This window comes from Ambystoma mexicanum, chromosome 8 (genome assembly GCF_040938575.1).
Source record: "Ambystoma mexicanum isolate Mex_15411 chromosome 8, UKY_AmexF1_1, whole genome shotgun sequence".
Classification (NCBI taxonomy): domain Eukaryota; kingdom Metazoa; phylum Chordata; class Amphibia; order Caudata; family Ambystomatidae; genus Ambystoma; species Ambystoma mexicanum.
The window spans coordinates 85,531,023-85,550,317 of record NC_090929.1 but is presented as its reverse complement, the minus strand read 5'-3'; the positions used below and the strand labels follow the sequence as shown (position 1 = coordinate 85,550,317).

Here is a 19,295-nt window from a genome sequence, read left to right as displayed (position 1 = left end):
TCGAGAGAGCCCACCGGATCCCAGTGACATGACCAATTCTGACCATCACTGCCTGCATGCTTAATTACAGAGACCAGGATATGATTATCTGTCTAGCCAGGAGAAGGGAGATCTTCAGTAAGATGGAGATAAGTTTCAGGTCTTCCCTGATTTACCGGCGGCAGTCCAAGCATTGAGGAGATCCTTTGTAGGGGTAAAGCGTCGCCTTAGAGACATCAACATCCCGAACTGAATGCTTTTCTCAGCGAAACTCTGTATTAAACATGGAGGAAAGATGTAATTCTTCATAACCCCTGAGGCACAGGTGACTTCTTGGATAGGATTGGCTGCCCACATCGTCCCAAAGGCACTAGACCCTGGAATGGGGTCAGGAACCGATCTCGGGTTGGCCAAGAGGACCCCTGATGCCCAGTGGCTCCCCAGAACATCAGGCAGGTCAGATGACCTGAGGGGGGGTGGATAACTTTGCTGCTCGGACCCCTTTACACAATGGTCCGGGCTGCCTCAGCGATGTGTTGAGATTGGTAGAAGGGAACGAGTCGACACCTACCTGGGAGGGCACTAGCGCCCTGAGCACAGCATTGTTTATGTTTCAAGGTGGGGAATGGAGGGGGGGGTGATGTTCGGGTGGGCTGGAGGTTACCTGAGGCACTGGGAGGTATAAACGCTGGGGGAAGTAGGGGGTGGGGAATTGGTGTTGATTGGGTGGATCGCAGGGCTCCGCAGATAGAATGTATCCTGGATGCTCAGGGTGAGCCCCTCTATGTGGAGGAGGACATTGTGGCAGTATATTGTGCCTTTTACAAACGATTATTCGGGTCTCGGCAATTGCAGAGTGCTGAAAGCCTGCAGCAATATCTTGAGGAGGTGGAGTTGTTCTGGATGGAGCCTCATCTCCGTGAGGTGCTAAACCAGGAGGTCACACTTGAAGAGCTTTTGACGGTGATCAAGGGACTTCCGGGTTCCAAGTCCCCAGGGCCTGATGGACTGTCTGGGGAGTTCTATAAGGCGTATGCCCCCATCCTTGCCCCAGTCTTCCTGCGGGCCTATGCAGAGTCGCTTGCGGCTGGGACGATTCCCGCCTAGATGCGCAAGGCAAATATTGTGCTGTTGCATAAGGGGAAATTGGCCCAGGACTGTGCATTTTACCGGCCGATCTCCTTAATTAACGTCGACAATAAGATTTTTACCAAGGTGCTCACCAACCGCCTTCTCACCTTAATGCCAGGGCTCGTGCTGGCGGACCAGGCTGGGTTTATCCCCAGCAGGAACACAAGGTTCGGGCTACGACGTTCTTTTGGGATCATGGCGCCACTTGAACAGGAGACACAGGAGATCACTGTTTTTCTGGGTCCTGAAAAGGCATTTGACTCTGTTGAATGGCCCTTCTTATTTGCGGTACTTCATAAACTGGGGCTAGGCGCTCACTTTATATCATTGGTGTCCCTGTTATATGTAAACCCATCCGCAAGAATTGTGGTGGGTTGCGCCAAATCCGATAGCTTTGCTAGGTGAAGGGGGACGCGTCAGGGTTGTCCGGACTCACAGCACCTGTTTGCCTTGGCAATGAAGCCACTGGTGGTTATTCTATAGGAACGGCATATCCAGAGGGGGTTGAAGTGAGGGCTGCACATGGAGGTCGACATGTATGCGGACGACATGACGTGGCCCTGTTTATAGCGGACCCGGCGTGTAATCTGAGTCTGCTGATGTTAGAAATTCTCTGGTCTTAAGATCAACCACAATCAATCCGTGGTCTTCCCCCTGAGGGAGGGGATGAGACAGTTTACGGATGAGTTTGGCCTTAGGTGGGAGTCCTCTGGGGTCCGCTACCTGGGGGTGGAGGTGTCGCGCAGTCGGGACAATCTGTTTCGGGATATTTATGGGAAGACGATTGGATCCCTCCAGGAGGCAGTGATGCAGTCGTGGACGCTCCCTCTCACACGTCTCAATTGTAAAAATGATTATTATACCCAATATTCCCTTGCTTCTGTCTGGGGGCTTCTTCTCATGGCTACGGGGGCTCATCCTTGACTTGCTCTGGACAGGGAAACCAGCGAGGGTGACATATGCTACATTGACGCAACCACTTGCGAGAGGGGGTCTGGCCTTAACAGACATGGAACGTTATTGCTGAGCGGCACAGGGGCAATTCCTCAGTCACTGGTATGCTACCTGTTTTGTGCGGCCCCATGTCCAGGTGGAAAGTGCACTTGTCGCCCCGGGCCTGTTGTGTGCGGCCATCTGCGGGTCTTCCGGAACATCACTTAACACCTTGAATATTATTAAGATCACCTTCGCAGTCTGGAGGAAGATTGCGTCCAAGTGGGGGACATCTTAGTATATTCACCTCTTCTCCCAGTACGGTACGTGGCCGGGTTGTCCATGACAAGGGAACAAGCATATCTTCGATGGGTGGATAGACTGCGGATTTTCACCTTCAGGGATCTATTCATTGGCGAAGAATTCCTCTCTATACAACAGGTGAGAGAGAAGGGGGGGATTCAGCCATAGACACCTTTATGTACTTTCAGGTGTGCCATCCACTTAAGACACTATTCCCCTCATTCCCTAAACAGCCCCCAACATGGACATTGCTACAGGGGGTGATTCAATCCCAAGGGGAGGGCCGTCTAGTTTCACGTATCTAAAGTGGCCTTATGGCAGATATAACATGGGAAGTGGAGGGGCTGAGGCAGCGGTGAGAGGGAGACCTGGGCAGGAGCATAGTGGAGGAGGAATGGGCATATGTGCTGGATCAGACCCAGAGGCCATCAGGGAATTTCAAATTCAAACAAATTCATTTTAACTACTTACACCAGGTTTACCATACCCGGTCAGGCTTCACCGGCACTTTCCTTCTGTTTCTGACTCTTGTGCTAGGTGTGGTACCTCACCGACAGGATTTCTCCATTTGGCGTGGGACTGGCCACAGATTTCTCACTTCTGGGCCGGGGTACTGGAGAAGATTTCCCTGATTATTGGCGACCGCTTAGAGCCAGATCCCGTGCTTGCACTCCTGGGTTGCACAAGGGCATCTGGCGAGATTGCTACTGTTGACCGGCCATAGTAGGGTGGCCATGACTTGGGGGAGGGGTCCTCTCCCCAGCCTACAGGATGGCTGCAAGATGTGGCATACTTTCATGATGTGGAGACAGCTTTCATCCGTATTGTACCACTGCCAGATGTCTGGGCACCATATGTGCAATATTTGATCTCAATTGCTGACTAGAACAGGGGTGAGGAATGGGGTGAAGTTGTCATCATATATGCATTGTCACTACATATCATGGACTGTGATCAAGGGACAAGCCTACGTCACCAGCACTTGTTTGCATATAGTACTCTTCTGTGCAGGTGGGCGCTGTTGGGAATCGGACTCATTGTATGTTGTTTTTCTGTTGCAAAACCAAAATAAAGTATTACAAAAAAAAGTAGAATGTGCTCTAGGTGTAAACGATAAGGCTCACTTTGACAGAGAGTAACACATCTGGATACATTTAAAGATCCATTTAGAGATCAGACTTAGAGACGGGATCCCCTTCTCTACTATTGGCAACAGAAACAAAGAGGCTTCTTTCAGCCGAGTTAGTAGGATTCTGAAAGAGAGATCGAAGTTCAATGGACTGGTTTACATGGAACTTGGAGATGAATTTAGGTGCAAAGCGTGGATGTGTGCATAAAACCACTTTGTCCTTATGACTAGTAACAAATGGGTCTTGAACCAAAAGTGCCTGCACTTCACTAACTCTCCTAAGTAATAGCCACCAGAAAAGCAGTTTTATAGATGAGAACCTTAAGAATAGCTTTGTGCATTGGCTCAAAAGGAGGGTCCACAAGTTTGGTAAGGACAACATTCAAGTCCCATCCGGGAGTTTGATTAGACATATGTGGGTGTAGTCTTTTCAACCCTTCCATGAAAGCCTTTATTACAGGGACTTGCCACAAGGAAACCTTGCTTTGAGAGGTGTTGAAAGCAGAAAGGCCACCACGTGGACCTTTAGGGAGTTAAAAACTAATCCTGAGTTTAAAAGGTGATTTAGGTAAAGGACTATGTGTGTGGGTGAACAATCAATTGTGTTGTTGTTACGAGTACCACACCAAATGACAAAATGTCTCAATTTACTGGAATAACAGTCTCTGCTATTTGATCTACGTGCCTCGTTAAGAATGTCCATACATCTTTGAGGCATTTGGAGATGCCCGAACTCTATGACTTCTGGAGCCAAGCTGCTAAATTGAGAGTTTGAGGGCATGGGTGTAGTGTGGTCCTCTGATCCTGGGACAGCATTTTGTAGGGGCAAGTTTCACTGGAGGGCAAAGTGACATTCTCATGAGATGGGAGAACCAAGACCGTTCCCCTTGGACATCTTTTGGGGATACCTGGAGACATAATCTGGGAATTGTGCCTTCTCCAGTGTTGCAAAGAGGTCGGTGTCTGGATGCCCCCATTCTGCAAAGATGTTGTGCAAAATGTGTTAGTGTAAACGCCACTCATGTTCTACGGGTAGCTGAATGTCTCTGCTCAGCATGTTTGCAAGAAGATTGTGTTCCCCTGGAACGTGTTGTGACAGGAGGAACAGGTTGTGTTTGTGTGTCCACTTCCAAATGCTTTGTGACAGTTTGTACAGCCCTGGATAGTGAGTACCTCCCTGTTTGTTTATGTAAAACATGGCTGGGGTGCTGTCTGTTAGGACTAGATCGGTCACCCGTTGTAGTTGTTGAAAACCTTTCATAGCTTTGAACACTGGTAGTAGTTCTAACAGGTTAATGTATCTATTCACTACAGATTGTGACCAAGTGCCATGCGTTGTCTGGTGGAGAATGTGAGCTCCCACCTTGAAAGGGATGCATTTGTGGTGAGAGTGACTTCTACTGCAGGAGTGGTGAATGATTTCCTCTTCAGAATGTTGGCCTTCGTCCACCACTGCAGTGATAGAACAAGGGCTTTTAAGGCAACCACTAGATCGTCCCACCGACTTGACACCATTGGCTCGAGAGCCACTCTTGCATAAGACACATGCCCAGACGGGCATGTGGTACCAGGAAAATGCAGGATGCCATTAATCCTAATAGTCACATGACTCTCTGTACAGTGCAAATAGCACTGACAGAGCATGCCAAGGAGAAAACTGCATTCTCAACCCCAGCAGACCTCTTCCAGTTTAAGGTAATGCCTTTCGGACTAAAGAATGCACCTGCTACATTCCAAAGGGCGGTTAACCAGGTTCTGAATGGGATGGAGGACTTCTGCGTGGCATACTTGGATGACATTGCAGTGTTCAGCCCTACTTGGAAAGAACATGTTGACCACTTAGGATATGTTTTGCAGGCTCTTGAGCAGGCCCATCCGACCATAAAGGCAAGCAAATGTCAAATTGGTCAGAGCAAAGTGGTCTACCCTGGACATGAGGTAGGAGGAGGTGAAATCAGGCCATTGCCTAGCAAAGTACAAGCTGTACAAAACTGTGCCACCCCTACTACTCAAACCCAAGTGAGAGTCTTCCTAGGCCTCAATGGTTACTATAGGAACTTCATAGAGAACTATGGTACCATAGCTTCTCCCTTGAATGTGGTCTCCTCTCCCAAATTCCCTAAAAAGGTCAGGTGGAATGAGGAGTGCACTCAAGCATTTGAAGGCCTAAAGAAAGCGCTCCAGTCCTAGGAGCTCCTGACTACAACCAAACCTTCATTGTGCAGACAGATGCTGCAAATACAGGTATAGGTGCAGTTCTGAGTCAGCTGGATGAGAAAGGTAGGGAGCAGCCCATTTGCTTCATCAGCAGGAAGCTGAAGAAACCAGAAACAAGGTGGGCAACCATTGAGCGTGAATGCTTTGCTATTGTGTGGTCACTGAAGAAGTTTAGACCATACTTGTATGGATCTACTTTTGTGATTCAGACTGACCAACAACCCTAGAGATGGTTGATGAAATGAAAGGGGAAAACCGTGAACTACTGAGATGCTCAATCAGCCTGCAAGGGTTTGATTTTACCACTGAACACAGGTCTGGGTTTCTCGACCGCGAACAACGGTAGCTAAAAATCGGGTCAGCCATGTTTTTCAATATGGCGCCCAAGACCTATCTGTAAAAACACACTCCGGTCAACTTTTTTCGCCATTTCTTTTAGGAAAGGTCCTTCTTTTGTTCGTCCCTGCGCTCCAAACCAGGTTTGGTCCCTTTGTCCATTGGCCTTTGGCGGGCTTCAGTGCTGAAGCCCTCCTCTGGCGCCTGAGTGTCTGGGTTGGACAGGATGTGAGGGAGGTGCCCAAAACTCCCTGTGCTTAGTCTCCTAGGAGACCTGAATGCACTCTGGCGTGATTGGACGGCTGGCTGTCCGGCAAGGACAGCCACCATGCTGTGTGAGTGACAGCCAGGCTTGAATGAATGGGGGAAAACTGTTTAAAAGCAGGTCTCTGGGATTTGGAAAGCAGAGTCGACCACTGGAACGAAAGAACCGAAGACGAGCTGAAGGAAGAGGATAGTTGCAACTCCTGGACGACCGCTGAAGCCATGCTGCAGGTCCGAATTGCCTGAAACTCCATCGACAGAGAAGCCCTTCAAGGTTAACTTCTTCCCTTGAGTTTGGTGGGAACAACCAACTCGTAAGCCGCCTGGACACCGTCCCCTCCTCGTCGAATTTTCTGCAGAGTCCTGTGGAAAACCGGATGGCCAGTGGGAAGGATACAAGTTTGTGGTCTTTAAGCCACTCACACCTTAAACTGACATTTTGCCAAGCTTGTGGCCTCATCCCTGGACAGTGCAAGAACCTCCCAACGTCCTCCTTCTTGTACCCACGACTGAAGCTCAGAAACAGCGAGATCTGCTGAAACTGCCAGGACCAACTGCTTCAGCTACAGCTCTTCTTCACTTTAAAGGTACTGTGCAAACGTAGTCTGGAAATCTTTTCGGCCACGGTGAAAGTTTTTGAAACTTTCCTGACTGCGAAGGCTTGTCCTACCCTAAACATTTGTCAAACCTTTCGCCTAGTCAAATTTTTCTAAACTCCACGGCTAAAACTTAACCGGTTACTATCAGAACTGTGCTATTTTATACAAAGACTCTGAACCATTGACTTTGGCCCAGGCCTATGAACTAAATTGCTGGTTGTAGTTTACTCAAACCCTCTGCCCTGCCTATGAAAGTATGAAAGTATCTGTGCTGTTGATTCTAATAACCTTGCCGTTTTACCCCTTTTTAAAGTATCTGAAGTGCCATTTTGCTCCCAATTCAGGGGAGCTGAACTTGTTCAATACTTATTGGTTGTGTATTTGTAGTATATTAGTATATGATTCTGAGCTGATCTTGCTAGTGTAATGTTTTCAAACTGACTGTGTCAATAAATGTATATTCTTTTACCAAGAAACCTTGAGTAAAGTGTTTGTTTGAATCACTGTATTTGTTGGCCCTATATCTAACTTGTCCTACTGCTCACTCAACTCTTGAGATAAGTCTGGCTGCTCAGCCACTGCTACCACATAACTGTGTAGTACTGCTTGTACCAAAGGTGAAATGAAATTGTACTGACACTTGTAGTCTTAATTGCATGTAGTGTTCCCAAAGGGCATTGCATGTGATTCTGCCTAACAGTATAAAGTTCTGAAAAGCGGGTCCCCGTTAGTCGGATGACGGATCGATGGAGCTTGAGCCTCTATTGACTGGAAAAAATAGAGTAAACTCTTAGAAAAATCGCGAAACGCAGTAAAAGCTCGAAAGCTATAGCACGAGGACTCCCAACACTTGAACGTGCAGTAAAAATCTGAAGATGGCTGCCAGAGGAGGGGCTTAGGTAGAGGGCAGTCATTGGCTGGGTGCAGTATGACCAAGAGACCAGTGATTGGTTGTTAGGAGAAAGACAGTTCAGAAGTGAAACTGAAACTGATTTTTTCTTTACAGAGGATTCCCAGCCTGACGACGATGAATATTCGTGAACATGTGAATCCATGCCAGACCCCATGCAGGAGAACTTAGATATCCGTTGAGGGAGTCCAGAAGCCATCCAGCGTATCTACAAGACTATATTGTTGATATCTAAACACTGCAACCATTTTATCTGTTATACTTACCGGTACCCCTGATGTAGCCCCTCATACATGAGGCATGGATTTTTTGCGAGTGAGTGCACCCATACTTATTTAGCCTGCTATGCTTACCAGTACCCCTGATGTAGCCCCTTGTACCATGAGGCGTGGCTTTTCCAGTGCATGCACCCATACCTACTTTGCCTAATATTACTACATGTAACCTACAACTTCCTGTTTAGCTGACGTAGCCCCTCATACCATGAGGTATGGCTTTGCCAGTGCGTGCACCCATACTTGTTTAGCCTGCCATTGCTATTCCCTGATGTAGACCCATGTACCATGAGGTGTGGAGTTTCCAGTGCATGCACCCATGCCTACTTTGCCTAATATTCCTACATGTAAGCTAAAAGTTCCTGTTTATCTGATGTAGCCCCATACCATGAGCCGTGCCTCTGTTAGATGACTTCAAGAGCCACTTGTACTATTTTGTAACCTGTATACATGTTCTTGAACTTTGAAGAATGACACTTCACACTTACTGTAACTAGCACCCTGATGCCTGAGGATTTGGTACGCTGCTATAAATGCAAAAATAAATACATTGCGGTGATACTATGTAGCAAAACTATATGAATGTTAAATGATGTTATACGTTTGCTGCGTTAATGTTTTAACATTATGAAAAAGAGGAGTGTTGTGTGTAGGGTGACCAGACGTCCTGGGTTTCCTGAGACAGCCTGGGGAAATCACCCCCTGTCCCGGGGTGTTTTTGTGTTACGAAATCCCGTACCGGCTTTGGGTGGGTGAGTGTCTCGTGTCCTGGTTTATGGCCGGACACCGCTCCAAGGCTGCTGAATTAGCCTGCGAACTGCTCCTGTAAGCAGAAACAGATGCCCTCCAGCAACTGCAGACTTCCTGCTTGTCAGCTTGTGACATTGCAGGATACGCAACATGGTTGGTTGGGGAAGTTATGGGATCACCTCATTTAAAGAGCGACTTTGTCTAGCAACTTTAGTTTTCCTCCGTGACCGCCTACGCTGACGCCGCCCGACCTTTGAGTCTGGACTCTGAACTCCACCAGCTGAGCACTCAAATCAACACCGAACGAAGCATTATCCTCATGGAACTGTTCTCTGCCCCTGCCTGCAGTGCATCCATCTCTTGGAGTCTGTACTCCACCAGCTGCATAGTCAATCGACACAGGACGAAGCATTATCCTCGTGGACCTGCTCCCTGCCTACAGTGCATCCAGCTCGTTTGTGGCCCTCATCTCTGCTGCAGCACGCCCCAAATCATCCTGCAATACCCAACAGGTAAGGAAATTAAATGTGATATTGTGTGATTTCAACAATACAAAGGGTTCAAAAAAGTCCTTAAAACCCCACTTCCCCACCCAAGTGGTCCAACTAGTGTTCAACAAAATGCCTATGCCAAGGTTGTTCCTGGGGAACGCTTGAGTGCAGAGTCATTTGCAATCTATTCTATCTGAGGAGATACCACTGCCCTTACTGTACTATTTATTATATTTGTTGATGTTATTATATAACCTGTAAGGCCACGTTCATGTGGGCTATTAACTGTTCCTATTCCCTTGAGTTCAACCCCACCCTACTACTTTACCCCAAACTGATTTGAAGCCCCATGTCACAAAACTCCAAAGGGGAGGTGGGGGGTTCATAGAAAGCAAAGCCAACGAGAGGAAGATGGACGCTTAACAGATGTCTCTATCGCTGCATGTGTCTGCCTGAGCTTGCACACGGCTTGCCTCTGTGTTAGCATGCTAGCCCCTCCGTATGTGCCTTTCTGTGAGTATAGCTTGCTCTACTCGCATGTATGTTTATTTCTTTTGAGCTAAGCGTTACCCAAGGCAGTCCTGTCCTTCCCAATAATGTGTAGTTTTAAATGGGGTATTATGCTTTGAAATGGCAATGGTGGTTGTGAAAGCAAATCCACTTGGATAGACATTGGGCCTCATTACGAGTATGGAGGTAGCCATGCTTTTAGCGGCATGGCTTCCCCCATACCGGGTACCGGGTTCCAGGAACAGGGAATTACTGGGTCATGCCGACTTTGGCAGGTCCGGTAATTCCGATTCTCGGGACCCGGACCCGGTACATCTCCATTCCCATTTGAGCCCCCATAGGGCTCAATGGGGATCGGGAGGATGCTAACAACGGGCCTGTTAATGACGGGCTGTCACGTCTCCCGCACCAAGTGCATCTCCTACAGGTGCTCTTTCTCCGCCCTCGGCCTCCGTCCCTTCCACTACCCCACACACGTACCCTCATTCACGCAATCCCTTGCCCTTCGCCCATCCTGTTGGATCGCAGCATGGCAGACCCGGCGTTTATCGCCCCTCCCATTCTTGGCAGCTGAACAGGAGGATTTCATCTCGCCATAACGCCAAGCGTTGCCCACGGAGACCCGCGCGTCACGGATCACGTGATTTTCCACCACGCAGCAACGCTTCCGTGTCACATATCACGTGACTCCTGACATTGTATAAAGGGCTTCCGGAAACAAGGAGCGTTGCTTCACAGCTGTTTTCCTCCTGGATCACGTGACGCTGAGTTCTACGTTTATGACCTACGGATTGTTTTCCTCAACCACGCTTTGTTTCACGGATTGCTTTGCCTTACCCTTTTACAAACCGAACTTTGGACCTCCTGTTGCCGAACTACGCTTTTCTCCACGGACTGCTTTGTCTCACCCTGCTACTGTTCGAACTTTGGACTTCCTGTTGCCGAACTGCGCTTTGTCCCACGGATTGCTCTGCCTCACCCTCCTACTGTTCGAACTTTGGTCCTCTTGTTGCCTGACTACGGTATCGTCCCTGGATACTCTACGGATCACGTCTTTCTGTCTTGGAACCTGGCCTCAGGCCCCCACGCTAGGTGTTTACCTGTCCATACTCCTGACCTCATACAGCTCCTGCCCTGGGGTCCAGTCCTTCCTCGCATCCCTGGGCAACCTTTTGTACACATAGGTAAGCAGTGCCAAGTTACCTGTGTTCTTCTGTTATTCTTCCTGTTCTGTGCATAACTTCATAATCCTTTGCTTTACAGCATTCAAGGGGTTCTTCTGGCTGTTCCTGAATCAGGCCCGACGGACTACCACCTGTGGCCTCAAAGACCGCACAGGCAGTATTTCTGGTGTTGTCTGTGTGGTACTTGGGGACGGAGGTATTTATACTCTGCACGACCATCAAATCCATAACACGGGCCCGTTGTTAGCATCCTGTTCTGCTAGCGGGTCCCGCTCAGGACGCCTGGTCTGGCCAGGCGTCCTGAGCGGGACCTCCTGCAGACCTCGTAATGAGGCGGCTCGTAATGAACAGTGCCGGTCCCTTACTGGCACTGCTCATTACAGGTCCTCACATGTTGTAATGAGGCCCATTGACTTGGGAGCAGAGTATTTTGTAAACAATTTATGTGTATTTATTGATTATTTCTAAAGCGCCTATGCAACAAATGGTGTTTCAAGTCGCCACAAGACAAAAAGGGGTGGGGCATGGAAGAAAAAAAAACAATAATGATTCTACTAGGCCGTGTGTCATTTGGATCTTGCAAGTGGGCGGAAGGGATAATGCTAGGGGGGGAGGCAATGCTGTATTGCCCTCTCAGGGAAGAGGACCTTTGTAGGCTTTGTGCTTGCCTGTAAACGCCTGCCCAGTTCCTTCCTGCAATTCAGGCACAACTCTCCACTCTTTTATTTTGTTTTTTTGCCTGGTTTTTAAATAACAATTTCTTTGCACCTAGCTATTCATGCACATTAAAAGATACTTGTTCACTTCTTCCAATCAGGCAGCAATAGTAGTTTCTCCCTGTGGTACTACTAGTCCAAACATATCCGTGGAGCTGTGTGTGTGAATGCAGGGGCACAAGGTTATACATGTACATGCCCATTTCTCTCTCTCTCTCTCTCTCTCTCTCTCTCTCTCTCTCTCTCACACACACACACACACACACACACACACACACACACACACACACACACACACACACACACACACACACACACACACACACACACACACACACACACACACACACACACACACACACACACACACACACACACACACACACACACACACACACACACACACACACACACACACACACACACACACACACACACACACACACACACACACACACACACACACACACACACACACACACACACACACACACACACACACACACACACACACACACACACACACACACACACACACACACACACACACACACACCCCCCCCTTACCTTTCACTCATACTGAATACCAGGGTGTATCTGCCCTGGACTCATTTTCATACTATGGTGTTTAACTGCTACACTTCTGCAGTCCTTATATGATGCCCAGTTCCTTGGTAAAATGTCAGAACTTCCGAAGTACTTCTTAGTAGCTGGTGTGGGAATGAGCGTAGAACACATTTTTCTGATATATTCTCTGCAATTAATGATTTCCATCACAGGTTTTCACTTGCCCCGAACGTGATGTTTCGAGCATTGCACATTTTGACGAGAGTCTGGACAGCTGACTGGACTTGGAGCCTTCCTTAAGGATGAAGGAAGCATTCAAGGGTCTGACCCGGCATGACTGTAACGATCAAAGTCTCTTCCTGCAGATTAGATGTACATCTTTCCATGTGTCCGGGTCAAGGCTGACTTGCATTAGTTGATGTGAAGTTTCATTGCATGACAATGCTGCAATGGTTTGATGATGGAGCCATTGTAATTTTTTATTGGGCGCAGCCAACGTGCAGATGATGTGAATTATCTTTTCCAGCTGGCTAATCTTTATATGGGCATTTCAGAGCCCTTCTGCAATGTTTGCTTTTAATAGGGCATAAGCTTTTAATGTCTGTGCCAAGTATCGTGTATTAACTTCAAAGGGAGCTATGGCAGGTCAGTTTCAGATAAACCTGAACACACTGTGATTTGCCTTGGAGTTGACAAACTTTATGTAGACGTGTGTGCGTTTGCTAACACTGTTTCTAAAGTTATTCATTGATGGTTTGTGGGAAGTGGGTGGGGAGGGAAAGCTGTTAAGCTATAAAAGATTATATGTGCGAGAACAATATTAGACCAGGAACTAGAGAGAGAGGGAGAGAGAGAGAGGCAAGCATCTCTTTGAGCACATTCAGGATGAAGGTGTGTTTTGTGCTGGCAAATATAATGTTGAGAGAGGCCTTGTGATTTAGTTTTTGGGCGCAGCCAGTAGGAGGATGTGTTTTGCAAAGCAATGCAAGTATGTGTTGCTGTATTTCATTGGGAATAGCCAGCTTGCAGATATCTTGCAGTGTTTCACTATTTGTTTGTGCTGTTGGTGACTTGGAATCTGTTGGAGTTTATTAGTTCTTCTACAGAAACATTTGCAGATTGTGTAGCTTCCTATCCAATTTTCCTGGGTTTGTTTTGTGGGATTCATTTATTTACTCCCACCAGCTTATTTTGGGTGATGAGTGTACCCATGGAGGATGAGCGATTTACATATACCAAATAAAACAGTAACATAAACACTAACATAGTGTCTTGAAATTAGACAGAAAAGTAAAGTGAATGTGTTCTTCCTATGATTAAGCAAATAACAAATACATATACAATCATTAATGAACCTTGCTTGTCAACACCCCAGCAAGATGCTCTTCAGCAGGTCAGCAATCAGCCCATGCACTCCTCCTTGGCAGTGGTCTTTGCCTGGCCTTGCCTTTCGAGGGGTGCTATTGGGTGCTGGCAGTCCTGTTGTTCAGTCTGTCTAATGGCACTGGCAACTGTGCAGCACCAATCAGTCATGTACCAGTGTGTGTTTAGAACTCAATGAGTTGGCGGCATGAGGGGTGGATGTGTTTTGATGCATCCCATGCTGGCTACCTATTACAAGAAAAATAAAAAGTGACGAGCATAACAAGACAAGGCCCTGCATGTGCTTGCTGAGTGTCCCCACCTGCCAAGCTGCAGCAAAGCCAGTGCCATAGTGACACTGGCAAATATGCATGTGCGTGCCCACCTACCTGCTGAATGAGTTAGCTGCATCTTGAATGTCTGGCTGCCGCCTGAACCACACACCAGAGCCACCACCTTGCAGCATTGCTGCCTGTTCGAACAATAGGCTGACTAGAACAGTGTGCTGGCATGACAAACAGAAGTGTCAAGTTCTATCCCTTTCTGGCACATTGTTACTTTCGAAGCTGGATAAGTAGCACAGGCGTGCTGGAAGTGCGGGTACTCAGAAATAAGTAATGGAGCTCAGAACTAGCAAACACCCCAACAAATAAAGCACCAGGAATGCACCACTAGACATCACTGTGTTTATCAGGCCAATTTGGGGAATGCATTTGTGCCCCTCCACTTTTGCTAGCCCACACTCTGCTAATCATTTCGTTGTGGGGCTTGCTGGAGAAAGGTCTTTGTGGGATGTAGAAGGACATAGTTGACTTTGGTCTGGTTAGGGAGTGTAGCAATGATAGGGTTGTGGTTTTGCTTTAACAAGGAAATACATTAATTTTGCCATGGCATTTTCAAAAGTGCACAGCGCTGCCCTCTACCGTTTTCGGAGCTGTGTTGTCGGGAGTTGTGAATCCTGGGGATTCCTGAACGTGGGCAACTTTTTTGTTTTTTCGTGGGCCACTTTGACTTTGTTGACGGGCTTGTTTGTTGTCTCAGTGTGACCCTGACGATTACAGCACACGTCAGGGTGAGACCTGAGAGAGGACCGTATGAATCCATGCGTTAAAGAAACCAACAACCATGGAAATACCTAATCCATCTATGCTGGCCACGAGTAAGCCCGGGAGGGTGCCAGGGAACCTACAGAAGGCAGAATCACGAGTAAGCCTGGGAGGGGACCAAACATGAAAGCATCCGCAATAGGTTGGTTTTCTAAAATTGGGAAGGACTGAAAAAGGCTAGGTTTATGAAGACTTTTTTTGGCCTATTTGGAGAACTCTTTTTGCTGCAGCTTAGGGTTTGCCTGAAGCCGAGAAGATTTCTGTTAATGTTAAAGGATATTTATACCACGCACTATCACCACTGCTGTGGTCCCCTGGAGCTCTGGCAGATCTGAAAGAAAAGGGGGGTAGGTTAGGAGCGCGTTAGTAGGAAAACGTCTGGAGAAAGAGCAAGGGAGCTGTGATGTGCTGTTGGCAGCTTCAGTTCAGTTAACGCTGTTCGCTGAGCTTTTTGGTGTGGTATCCAGTCGGATTCCTTTGTGTGCTGTTGTGTAAGGCTTTGTGTGGTGTGTTTGTTGTTGCGGTGTAGTGAAGTGCGTGCGAGTTGCTGCGGTTTAAGAGGTAGAGTTTTGTTTAGTTAAGGTATGAGGCGTGTGAGGAGGGTTTTTTTCCCACTTTGAGAGTTCGCAGCCATCGCTTTTTGCTCACTGTATCTTTCACAGATGGGAAATATCCATTTGCATATCAGTCTTTGTCCCGCCCCCACGGGCAGTCAGCACCAAAATGCTATGGCAATTCCTTTCTGAACAAGAGTACCAACAGCAACCCCATACACGTGTTTCAGCCTTGTTGGGCCTCATCAGTGAGGTGGAGCTGTGCCTCTCTGAGCACAGTGAGCAGGGAGTCCACGTCTGGGTTCCCCCAGGTAACTCAGGGTGACCAACCCCAAGTTCCTTGCAAACATTTTTCAAAAAAGGTAGCAGGCACCCCTCTCCAGAAAGAACATTGCATGATAAACTGTTCTGTGTTTTTTTCCCACTTTGAGAGTTTGCAGCCATCGCTTTTTGCTCACTGTACCTTTCACAAATGGGAAGAACAAGTTACTTAGCAACTGTAACGTTCTTTCGATTGGATGTTCCTCCCACGTATTCCTCATCTTAGATATTCGTATCTTCAGGCTTGCTGCTCTGGAAATTTTTCACTTGAGGGCGCTGTGCTCGAGGCCGAAGCGTCAAATGTCCCCCGAGGGCCGCCGTCGTTCATCAACGTCATCTATATTATAAAGGGCTCGAGCCGCCCCGGTTAGCCTCAGTTCTGTTTTTATGATGTTATTTGCCGCATCAGTTGACCAGGCTTTATTGACCTTTGGCTCTGTAGGAGTTTAGAGTGCAACTGGTGTAAACTGTACAGTGGGGTAGGCTGGGAGGATCGATGAGGAATACGTGGGAGGAACATCCAATCGAAACAACGTTACAGTTGGTAAGCAACTTGTTCTTCGAATGGATTGTGTCCTCCCACTTATTCCTCATCCTAGATAGGCTCTCATAGCAGTATGCATTTGGAGGAGGGAGTGCAGATAGAAAAAGTTAAGTCATGCACTGTGTGTAGGACTGCTTTTGCAAACAGACCCCCTTGAAATATTGTTGAATCCAGGCAATAATGTTTCACAAAGGTATGCATGGACGACCAAGTGGCCATGGTAGAAATGTACTGCACTGGGACACCCCTATGAAGAGCCGTTGAAGTTGCCATGCCCCTAGTTGAATGAGCCCTTAGTCCATCTGGGGGCTCTTTTCCAGCCAATTTATAACATTCAGAGATTGCTAAGATTATCCATCTGGATAGCGTTTGTTTTGATACCGCTAGACCCAATTTGTGCCCGATATATCCGACAACAAGCTGGTCAGATTGTCTAGATTTAGCTAATCTGGAGATATTGAAACTGAGAGCCCTTTTAGGGTCCAGTTTGTGTAATCTTTCTTCCTCCTTACTTGCATTTGGAGGAGGGTAGAAAGAAGGTAAAGTAATTGTCTGTGACAGGTGGAAGTCAGACTATTTTCGGTAAGAAATAGGGTTTGACTCTAAGGATAACCTTGTCCTTATTGAAAATGGTGTGAGGAGGCTTACAAGAGAGCGCCTGCAACTCACTCACCCTGCGGGCTGATGTAATTGCCACTAGCAGAATTGTTTTCAAAGTAAGACGCTTTAACGGGCAAGAATGTAATGGTTCAAAAGGTATACATGTGAGGAACTTTAGGACTACGTTAAGATCCCAGACGGGTACCTGAAAAGGTGTTGGAGGATACACATTTGTCAGCCCTTTTAGGAATTGAATAACCAAGGACATTTTAAAATAGGATACCTCTTCTGAGGAGCACTTGAAAATAGATAGCGCCGCTAAGTATCCCTTTATAGTGCCAACCTGGAGTCCCAAATTGGCCAAATGTAACAGGAAAGAGAGCACCATAGGAGTATTACATAGGAATGGATCCACATTCTTGTCCCTGCACCAGTTACTGAACTTGTTCCAATGACACTGGTTCAAGGACTTTGTTGCTGGCCTTTTGGCCGAAAGCAAAATCTTCATTACGTCATTCCGAGAGGTCCCAATCCTTATATCTCAGCCTCTCAGAAGGCAAGCGTGAAGGCTGAGTGTATAGACCTCTGGATGGAGAACCCGACCTCCCTCCTGTGAGAGGAGATCCTCTCTCTGTGGAAGACATATTGGAGGGCAAAAGGACATGTCTAGAAGGTTCGGGTACCATGTTCTCCTGGCCCAATCGGGGCAATTAGGATCATGGTTTTCCTGAACTTTCTCAACCTCCTGATTACTTGAGGAATCACGGGGACTGGAGGAAACGCTTCCAGCAGTGGAAAATCCCAGTCCACCACGAACGTGTCTCCTAGAGCTCCTCTTGGGGAAAAGAGTACTGATCGCACTTTCGGTTGATCCTGGTTGTGAAAAGATCCACTTGAGGGGTTCCCCAAACGGCGGAGACCTCTAGAAGGACTTCTTGAGCTAGTTCCCACTCGTGGGACACTGTGCTCTGCCTGCTCAGAGCGTCCACCGCCATGTTCTGCTCTCCGGCTAGGTGAACTGCCGACAGAGATATTCCTTCTTGTATTGCCCAGAACCAGAGCTGCATTGCTTTCCTGCACAATGGTAGTGATCCTACGCCTCCTCTCTTGTTGAGGTAGTACATGGCCACTGTGTTGTCTGTTATTATCAGGACATTCTTTCCCTGTACAGAGGGCAGAAAGGCTTTCAGAGCTAGTCTGATTGCCCTCAGCTCCAAAAGGTTAATCTGCAGTTTGTACTATGACGGAGACCAACGACCGCCGATTGTAAGATATTTGGTGTGGGCTCCCCACCCCGTAAGTGAGGAGTCCGTCACTCCTATTACCTCCGGCCATAGTGGCCAAAAAGATTCTCCTTTGAGGATATTGTCCTTGCAAGCCCACCATAGTAGATCCTGAGCCACTCTGGCTGGGACTTGCAAACGATCTGACATATTCCCTGAAAACTGAGACCATTGAGTTTTGAGGGCCCATTGAAGGGATCTCATCCTCAATCTGGCCTCTGGCACCAGAAAAATGTAGGATGCCATGAGACCGAGCAACCTGAGGAAATCGAAGGCCAGTAGACGCTGTGCATTCTGGAACTTTTGTTACCATCTGCAGAATGTGATGAGCTCTCTCCTCGGGAGGCGAGGCTTTTCCCAAGGACGTATCCAGTATAGCTCCGATGAATTGGAACTTTTGGAGTGGTACCATTTTTTACTTCTGGAAATTTAGGGAAAAGCCCAGTCTGTGTAAGAAGTGGCAGGTCATGGTTATATGTTCCTGGGCTCGTTCGGGTGAACTCGCCCTGATTAACCAGTCGTCCAGGTAAGGGTATAGGTGAATCCCCCCTCTGCTAAGACTCGCTGCCACCAGAGCCATCAGCTTGGTAAAGACCCTCGGGGTGGAGGTCAACCCAAATGGCAGAACTCGAAACTGATAGTGAGAATTGCCAATCGCGAACCTCAGGTACTTCCTGTGCTTGAGATGGATCGGCACATGAAAGTAAGCATTCTGAAGGTCCAATGATACCACCTAGCCTTGGAGTTGGAGAGCCTGAAGGATCTGATAAGGGGTTACCATTTTGAACGTGTCCTTCCTGAGTAAGTTGTTCAAGTTTCTTAACTCCAAAATGGGACTCAATCCTCTGTCCTTCTTTGGGATGAGAAAGTAAGGGGAGTACCAACCCTTGTTCCTCTCCGCTACAGGTACATGTTCTATTGCACCTTTCTCTAGCAGGGTTAAAATCTCCTGCACAAGGAGCGGGTCTGGAATTTTGGCAGAGTTTGCTCCCAGTGGATGGTCCCAGGGGCTTTGTCGAAAAGGAAGGCAATAACCCTGGGCCACTGTTTCCAGTGCCCAAGCATCTGAAGTAATACCCCTCCAGGAAGATGACCCTGAGTTCAGGTTGTCTTGTAGAGGCACTAAGGGATTTAGCAGCCACTTTTGAGGTCTGCAGCTTTTCTAAACTTTCGTCTGCCTTGCTGCCAAACAACCTCAAGCCGCCAAAAGGCATAGTGAGTAATCTGGATT

At 47.6% G+C, this 19,295-nt stretch overlaps 1 protein-coding gene across 1 annotated transcript in view; it reads left to right on the top strand.

The window, feature by feature from the left end:
• The first annotated feature begins 8,976 nt into the window (after positions 1 to 8,976).
• The window catches only part of LOC138473534 (uncharacterized), a 46,020-nt gene continuing 35,701 nt past the window's right edge, over positions 8,977 to 19,295 (top strand). Inside the window, exon 1 of the mRNA XM_069612141.1 lies at positions 8,977 to 9,338. The gene's annotated coding sequence lies outside the window, so the exon portion shown is untranslated. The remainder of the gene's footprint in view (positions 9,339 to 19,295) is intronic.